The following is a 9,482-nucleotide window of genomic DNA, read 5'->3' as shown; positions in this document are numbered from 1 at the left end:
GGGTTTTCAGGACTGTGATCTGTAGAAAGAATAAGAAGAGTAACACCTATGGAACAAACCCCACGTAATTTCAGTTTCAAAATGAGAAAATATAACAGGTATCAATAAGGTTCACCGAGCATGGGTTGTAGGTTTTCAAGAGCCTCAGGAAAACCTGAGACAACATACATTTCATACCACACAACTACTATATATTGGAAAATTCTAAGGAAATTGGTATAACCCAAGACTTGCATATTCACCATAACACCTCTTTTTATAATAAGAATTTTCTTACACAACATACTGTATTCATAGATTACCTTCTCCTCCCTTAAAAAATGAGAAAAAACTTTTCTTTGTAGTTTTATAACTGAAAGTTGCAAAACTTCTGTGATGGCTGGAGACAGGGAGAAAGTATTTGGAAAAAGAGCAAGAGCACGAGCACATCCTTTGCTGCATAATGCCAAAAACTGTAACACAGCAAAGACATATGAAAACCAATAAAATGTTTCTTAAAGATGCCACTGTTTATAGCAGGTTACAAATCACTGTCTGCAGGAAAGCCAGTGAGTTAAAGCAAAGGAAAAAAATATAATAATAATAGAAGACCTCTACACACTTTTTACCTACTTGTATATATGGCAGACCAAATCCTTAGCTATTGCCAGAAGGCAAAGCTTCCTGGAGATCCCTGAAGCCAGAGTTCCTTACACGAGGAGGAGACACGATGGAGTTGCATCAGCAGAAGTCTTACCAAGCAGGTAAGTGATATATATTCCAGGGCTCCTCATGCTCATTTTATTAACTCAGCTGTGCAGGCACGTTTGCAGAGATGTATGGAGAACAAGTAGCCTACCCTAGTCCTAAACAGATACTCTGAGCATGAAAGTGAAGTCGTGTACCGGACAGGCTGCACTGCCTGTTGTTCTCAGTGTATACACTGTTCCTCCAAGAAGAAGAAAAATAATAATAAAAAACACCTAGGCACAATAATCTATACTTAAATGAAAGGCCAGCTTCCACCTACATGCATATGCAGGATCTAAACTACTTCTGCGAGGCCAGAGGAACCCCTTTCCATTGTGAGGAGGCTCCAAAGGAACAGCAGAACAGCCTGCTGCTCTTCACCGAAGAGCTCACCTTCTCAGAAACTATTTATTTGCAACTCTCCATGCTGCACCTTTGCCTCTCCTCTTCAGAGAATTAGTTTTCTTAGCCACACAGTGTACGTTACAGTTAGGAACTGTGTTATATTCAGCTTTGCTTTAAGCAAAGAGCTTCTGCTACCCCTATGCAAAGCAACATATAGTATTGAATATGGCAAGCAAAGAGTAGATCAAATTTAGGGATAATGTGGTGATTTTCCTCCTCTTCTAGCAGGAAGTTACAGAGATTTGGGATGGACTGGAATTCTGGAAAAGAGAGGTAACCCCTGCTGCCAGCATCCAGCTTCTCAAACGCCCTTGAACTTCCAGTCACCATAACTGCAAAGAGAAAAAAAATCAAGGTGATAAGTTACCGCAGGAAAATGACAACCATTTGCTGGGGCACAAAACCCTTCAAGCATCTTGTCAAAGCTGACAGAGTGTAAGATTAGGACATAGTGTGCTCTATGTACAGCCTGTAGGCCTGCAGATGCACAGACAGGATGCTGGCAAGTTTAATTCTTTATCAGTCTAAAATATAAGGCCGAGATGAGACCAATAGGATATTTCAGTCATGTACTTGGAAAAAATTATTTTGTCATAAATCAATGTCATACCATGATGGAAAAATCCTTTCAGTGGTCTGCTAATAGAAGGATGTACTAAAATTTGTAAGCATTTGACTTTAAGCAAATGCTAAATTTCTAAAAGGTGGAGGTCTAAAGACAAATTAAGCACTCTAAGCTCTCTTTCCAGTCAAGAGGGACAAATGGGACTTTCCAGCAGATAATTTACCAGGCTGATCTTAGACTTTCCCTTAAAATGAGCTGATTTGCTTTGGAGACATGTTGTCTCTTTCCCCCTTTTGAACCAAGAGGGAATGCAGGATCAATAGGTCAGATTCAGATATACAGGCAGGGGAAAAATCAGGGCAGCCAAATCCCACCCTCACTGCTGTCTCGCAAGTAATCTAATTTATCTCCCCAGATATTTCAGAGGTGCTATACCCCTCCAAGCTAAAATACTGTATTCTGTTTAAGAGAAGTTCAGCTCAGTCTCCAGCGAGTTAGCCAACTAAAAACTTCTTTTTCCATCTCATCTGCAACGTTTGCTGCTCATTAAAAAGAAAAAAAGGAAAAGAAAAGTACCTTTTCTTGTGTGTCTGTTATACAGACTGAAGATGTAGTAAGTCTGTCACTGAACTGAAACAGCTGATGTGTGTTTAAGGGTATCCCAGTGGCTTGTTTTTCCAGCTCACAGGTATTTTTAATGTACCTGTTGCATGCCCTGCTAGAGCAGGTGGGGAAGGTGGGAAGGATTTCAGGTGGAAGCAGGGCTTTTTACTATTTCCCTCCAGCAAGCGTGATTTCAAACAAAGCCACTAGCCACTCCCTGAAAGGCAGAGTACCTTTCTCCATAGTCTGGTCGTCAAAATATCAAGCTCAGAAGCTGAGGTCCTCCACAGCACTGGTTAGATTTACTTGTACAATAGCCACATTACTCCCATTGTTCCACCTTTTCCAACACGAAACAAAAGGGCTTCAGGAATTCTGTGTATGACATGCTTACACAGAAAATCATAAAATCCGTATTTCAAAGTATCTGCATACTAGGGAGAAATTTGCCTTTGCTTTCAATGGAAATCAATCCTTTCTCCTCTCCTCACACACCAGGAGTTAATTTCTTCTAAATCTTCAAGCTCCTTACCTAAGTAATAGGCAGTGTTTATTCAGCAAGCTTTTAGTACCCCTGAATAGCTTGGGTGGAAAGGACATGGACGTGAAAAGGTATAAACAAGGCTTTTCCTGTTACCACACTGACACAATTCCTCCTCGTGACTTTTTGTCTTATTTCTGCTGTCCTCCAGACCATAATGTAACTGCTACCTTGTTCTGTGGAGCAGGTCACAGCTTCCACTTTATGTTACGCTATACTCAAGCTGACAGCTGCTCAGAATTATGCCAGCAGGGAGAAATGCAGTGGATAGTACTGAACCTGCAACGATCTGCACACAACTTCAGCCTTACTTTAAACTCAGCCTTTATTTTACCGAGGGATGATTTCACTCGGATTTCAGAGGAACTGGTAGAAAACAGGTGGAAGTGAAGTGTTAGTATCACGGGGATTTCAGAGGAATTGGCCAGTTAGGAAAAAATAAAATAGTGGTCACATTGGTGAGTTCTTCCAACCTAACACAGACAATTTCCCTTGGATGTGAAAATAGGCAGGACCAAGATGAGTTGCCACAAAACTGCCATCTGCATGCCTGGAAGCAGGACCTCAGCTGCAGCCCTGAGCTTTCCTACCTGATTTTAACCCAGAGGGATGACGAGCTGCTCTTCAGGACAAGGAGAAACAGTATTGCAGAAGCAAGACATCTTTTTCTATGCCTGCCCAGGATATCTTCCACCTGTGTCTTCCTGGTCCCACTTATTTTCCTCCTGCTTCTGTGCTCTCTTTAGGCTCAGGTCCCAGAAAAAACAGAGGTTTCTCATCAAAGAAACTAACCAGACCTTTTCTGAGAGAGAAAACACTATCCTTCGATCCTCTCTCCTACTATAATTGTCTTTTGTGGACTGTTATCTCTGTTATCTCCTTAACAAACATATCAGAGCCTCACTGAGTGAGAAACATCACCGTAATACCTGCCAGCGCACTTTCAGGCTGGTTTTCTTCTTAAAAGGAAACCGCAGGTACGGCATTGCTGTATGGTGTGCAAACAGAGTGGATGGGATGCTGCCCCATAACCTCTGTCAGCCCCAGAGAACTGAAACTTGGCCCGTTCCTTCTGAAGGGCAAGATGCCTAGATAGCTGAGGTGTGCCACCTGCCACAGCTCAGGAAGGTGATTCAGCCTACACGGGAGCAGTATTTACCTTGCTGCCTCAACAAGACTGATCCTGACGGGGTGTAATCCAGCCCAGCCCCAGCAGGCTCACGGTGCTGTGCTGCCTTAGTCCTGCAACCCCCCCCCCCCCCGATGGTAATCGGGGGTGGTGTGGCTGAGGCACGAACTTTGATTTTTGTATTTTAATCGCCAAGTGCAGAACGTGGAGCCCATCGGCAGCTGGCAGCCTTGCCTGCCTTTCCACCCACCCTCTGCCAGAGCACGGCTGCGAATTACCACACGCTGCAGTGTGTGCTCCTCGTCGTGAAGTGGGTGTAAAACAGCTTCTAAAAAAGTCGACGTCTCTCCAGGTGGTTAAGTGCACAGAGATGCAGCCAGCGTCTGCAGAGGGCATCAGCACAGTCCGGCAGGGTTAAAAGGGAGGCTGTCCGAATTCAGCCGAGACCTGAAAATCTTGAAACACGTAAACCCTACATGCGCCAGATAAAGAAGGCAGAAAGAAAGGTGCCCCCTAATGAGTTTTTTTTGCGCTTGGGTGAGCGAAGGGGCTGCTTCAGGAGGCTAATAACTGAAAACCTTCCAGGCTTTTGTCCGGAGAAATGGCAGGCACTTTCCATCCCTTTGAAAAAAAGAAGGCCTTTCGGAGTCTTCACGAGAGATGTGGATTTTAAGGGCGACCTTAGGTCATACAGAACTAATCAAGCGAAAACAATAAGAAAATTAGACTGACAGTCAGCAAGTATCTGAGGACTTTATCAAAAAGAATTAGGAATGGACAAATTCACTGGGAGCAAAGGATCAGATCTGCAAGGTGGCATTGTGTGGCAGGATTAAATTATTTATTCATTGTTAATTTATTTATTTATGTATGTGCAAATGACCTAGCTGCTGCAGGTGCTGAGGAGTTTCTGAAAAGGCCCAGTTTTAGAGCCAAGGCTAGAATATTGGTCCATTTAACTCATTCTTTTCCTTAAGGCGATCAAACAGTGACTTTTATCTAGGAGATAGAGGAGGAAAAACCATATGTGTACTGGGAATGATGCGGGCTCTGAGCAGCACTAAGTACCCAAGTATTCCAGCCTCATTCACGAATGCTGTGCAGTTTAATGTCCAGCAAATTAGCAAATGAATGCTTATGTCAATACGTGAAAAATCCCTAGTTGGTTTAAACAGATAAAAAGCCTCTTGGGAAATGGCAGAAAATGCAGGCTTTCTCTCCCTGTCTTTTTTAAAGAAAGAAAGAGAAACAGTACTTAATAAGTTTCCCCCAAACTTACAAAAAGTTGCGGAAAACAACAGCCTACATGGATGCCTGATCTTCTATGTGCACGTAATATTTGCAGTGCGGCCACTGCAAAAACACAGGAAGCTTTTGCAAGGGTTTGAATTGCATGTTTACTATTCAGAAGAAAATAGTTACAAGCTGGGACAGCTAGAAAGCTGTTAGATGCCATCCTGCTGCCCCTCTCTTACAGGTGCAGGAGGTCAAAAGCCTGGGAGTGGGTCCGTCATTACTTCTCCCCTGACTTTATAAAATCAAACTTGAAGATAAAATCCATGCAGACCTCTTGTTCTTCCTTCTACCAATTTAACCATTGATAGGAAAGGGCAAAAATTGTCATCTCATGTTTCCCTTGACCCAGCAGAGCAAAGCCACAGTGGGGACTCTGTGTAAGACATGACCCTGGGGAAAAAAGGAACACGAGATCTCAGCATGGGGGTCGGAGGCAAGAAGTCACACGTATCAAAAATGACAGCATCACATCACTTAATGCCATGTGATAAGGGAGTCCTGCTGGGTTTTATGTCCTTCTGCAGAGACATGCTTGAAGGTTGACTGGAACTGGTAAGGAAGATTTCTCACTAAACCCAGAAATGGGTTGTAGGTATTTGGGCAGGACAGATCATGACAAATTATCTTTCTTCAGGACAATCATCAGTAGCTATGCTGGGGATAATAAAACTGCCCCGTGAGATGAGCAGACACCTCTGCATCTGGAAACAAGGCAGGCAGGTTTATGTCAAATGCTACCTTACATACTTCTGCTTCGCTCCAATTTCCCTTGTCTTGGCCATTCTTAGGCCCATTTCTCAAAACAGTCCTCCTTGTGTCATACATGAGTAAAGGCTACTAAGGGGAAAGATGAGAGGTATTTTAAAGAGCAAACATTTTTAATAACGCTAAATTGAAAAGATGACCTCAAATCATAAGTTCGAGGAGAGAATTTCCCAGGCCAAGCAAAAAACACAGGTTATGCAAAAAGCCCGCCTATAGCCAAACCGTCCTCCTTTCTCCCTTGAGTGTTCATGTGCAAGGATGAATTTGGTCAATGCCAGCATGTCACTAATATGCGACTACTTACCTTCTGCAGCCTGCCGTGACACACCACCAGCAGAAAGCTTGCTGAGTGACAGCCTTACTACATGGGCTGTCAGGGTGCCTTACTGAAAACAAAGCACAACCATACCTGTTGAACTTGAGTCAGACGAGACTGTTTCATCAGAACTGAAATGGATCAGATGGCCCCTTTCTGCTCTGTTAAAGATAATCAGCTAAGACAAAATCCTATAGTCCCCAGTTTTCAAAATGTTTTGCATTTATAGACAGCTAACACAACCTCTCTCATCATTGATTTTTCTAATTACATGAAACTGAGTTCGCAAATCTCTTGGCATATTTTCACGTTTCCTTTCCCTTGGTCACGCAGCCATGCAATCTCAGCACCTTTTCCAGTTTCAGCCCATTTTTGAAAAGGCACATCTAGTTCTTGGCCCTATCAGCTGAGGTATTTGTAATAGGAACAGGGAAGTTTCATGCCATTGTAAAAGGCACTGGTGACACCTTGTCAGGAATGCTATGATCAGAATTGCACATAGTATTCCACATTGCTTCTCCCCAGTGCCTTTGAAATGGCACGAGCCAAAAGCTGCACCTGCCTTTTCCAGGGTTACATAGCTCTGGCAGCTCAGTGCTCTGCCAATTTTTACAGCAATTAAAAGGTAGAGAAAGGGATAAAATAAATGAGCCAAAAAAGAAAATTATGCTACCATAAGTGAAAATGTTGTCTCTTTGATAAAAGATTTTTCCAAACAGAGCCACTGATATTACTAAAGCAGCAAGTTTTCTTCTTAACAAGAAAGAACAGATGACGTGCACTGAGTGGATGATAACTACTGTTCTAACATTTTTCAGCATAAAGGCTAAAGGCAAAGCAGGACAAAATGCAGAAGACTGTAAAAACAGACATGCAGAAGCAAGACACTGTTAAGAAAGACATTATTAAAAAATTCCAGTTGAGGCCAAACAGAGTTTGCCCTGATAAATACATCAATACATGACCCAAAGAGCCTTCCTTCAAGTCGGGGAAGTTTGGCTTGGCTGATCAGACACTCAGCAAGACAAACACCACAGCAGCGAGCGCAAGGCAAATCTGCCCCTTTGGGTCTGTTCCACCATGGCAGTTGTCATCACACAAGTGTTTTCAAATATATTTTGTATTTTCCCTACCACTCAAAATGTGCCTGTGCTACTCACGGAAATGCTGATTTCCTCCGCAGCTGCAAAAGAGAAAATGTTTGCTCTTTGAATACCTTGTGCAGGAGGAAGGATGAATCCTTAATATTACGACTGTGTGGTTTGTCACAACTTCTCTATGCTCTGTTACACAGTATATATTCTTCTCAACAGTGTCTGAAATAATGGATAAAATACAGCAGGGAGAACTTCAGACACTCAGCACCTCGGTTCTGTTTAGGTCTCCTCAGGAAATGACTGTGAATCTGAAAGCAATTTGGCACACGTGCATATTGCAGCCTTACTCTCAAGGAGTTTCCTCATGGTCCTACAGGATTTGGCCTGGTTTACTCTAAAGGGAAGACAAACCTGAAAAGAAGGCACAGAAGCAGGAATTATTTTGCTGGATACCACCAGAACAGAGGCCCCTTAAACAATCTACAGCAGTAATATTATTCCATAGAGACTTTGCCCCTTCCAGGGACAAGATGCATATTGTTTCTTTATTTTTATTACATGGGATATGCATATGAAAGTACAATATATACAATGAAATATATTATTGTTTAGAAGAAAGGACATTGTCAGACTTCATATAGATTAGAATCTGTCAGGAAAAAGAGAACAAAATAAAACAAACAAACAACCCCCCCCCCCAAAAAAAAAGTACAGATTTTTTTTTTTTATTGTAGCCTTCTTATTGTAGGCTGCTAAGTGAAAGGATGCAGCTTCACAAGGTCTCACTGACTGCTGGGATGCTGTTACTGCAAGCATCCAAGAGTTAATTTAAAGTCAAGTGTAAATATAGAGAAAGGTGTTTTGCCCAGTTCAGAAAGTTGGAATAAATGATTCAAAAGTTTTGCTTAGAATTATCGTCTTTGACTCTTGTTTTCATGAGACACCCCATCCAGAAAATCTAGAAAACAAAAATACAGTAGTTATGACATCACATATACCAGGGATGGTGAACATTTTTCATCTTCTTTACAGCGACAGAGGAAATCACAGTTGTGATCCAAAGCTATAGTAGAAAACCAGCAGGAAATATTAAAATAGAAATGAAAAAAATATTTTACAGACCTCATCTTCCCTTGGTCTATTGTCAATTCACGTGCACGTGTCTGAAAACCAGAAACCGAAACTAGCTAGCTTATTTGTGCGTTCATGGTACATGAAATTAAAGGTCACTGGTGAAAATCAAATTTTAACAATCATCTGCCCAGATGTAATAGCCCAATTGTTATCAGTCACGGAGAAACTGAGGCAATGCCTAAATGCATAGTTCTAAACTGCAGGAGTCGGTAAAGCTGTCAGAAGTTGGTGATGCCTCCAGTTCAGGTCCAGCTGGGGCACAGCACCTCACATGCCTGTACGTCTCCCCGGAGGCAGTAAAAAGGGTAAGGGCTGGGGAAGACGCCCTGGAAAATGGAAAGACCCATTGTGTTGCTATTTTTGTAGTAAACCCACTTGGCATGCGCCGCTGACGGCTGGCTGCACATCCACGTGCTGTCATCTGAGGGCTCGGGAATGCAGGAGGGCTGGGGCTGTTCAGAGAGGACGTCAGCTCCAGCGGCTGCACCGGGCGGCTCCAGCAGAGGCTGTGCTGCAGAGATTGTCAGCTGCAGGCTGGAATGAGATTGTTTTTATGTGTTTGTTTCCAGCGTTGCTTGGCCTGTGTCTTTTTGTACAGCTGGGATTGTCACATAGCTGGGGATGGAGGCTGCACCTTACCATTTGCCCTCTAAGGTCCCATCAATATTGGACTTCAAACAATTTGGGTTTAAAGCATCGTACAACAGCCTTTATCCTGTCTGCAAACTTCATGGGTTGGAAGAGCTTTCCCTCCTCCTTTTCCAGCCCCTGCCTGGCAGGGCACTCTCCACAACAAGGCACCTTGGTGTCCCGCTCACTGTGGCACGGGTTGGACACCTCTCCTCTCCCTCTGCCCTGCAGCACGGTGCACGACGACGTGGCAGCACCAGCATTGTACCCAC

This window comes from Anser anser, assembly GCF_964211835.1.
Source record: "Anser anser genome assembly, chromosome: 4".
In the NCBI taxonomy this organism is placed as follows: Eukaryota; Metazoa; Chordata; class Aves; order Anseriformes; family Anatidae; genus Anser; species Anser anser.
Note: the sequence above shows the minus strand (reverse complement) of the source record.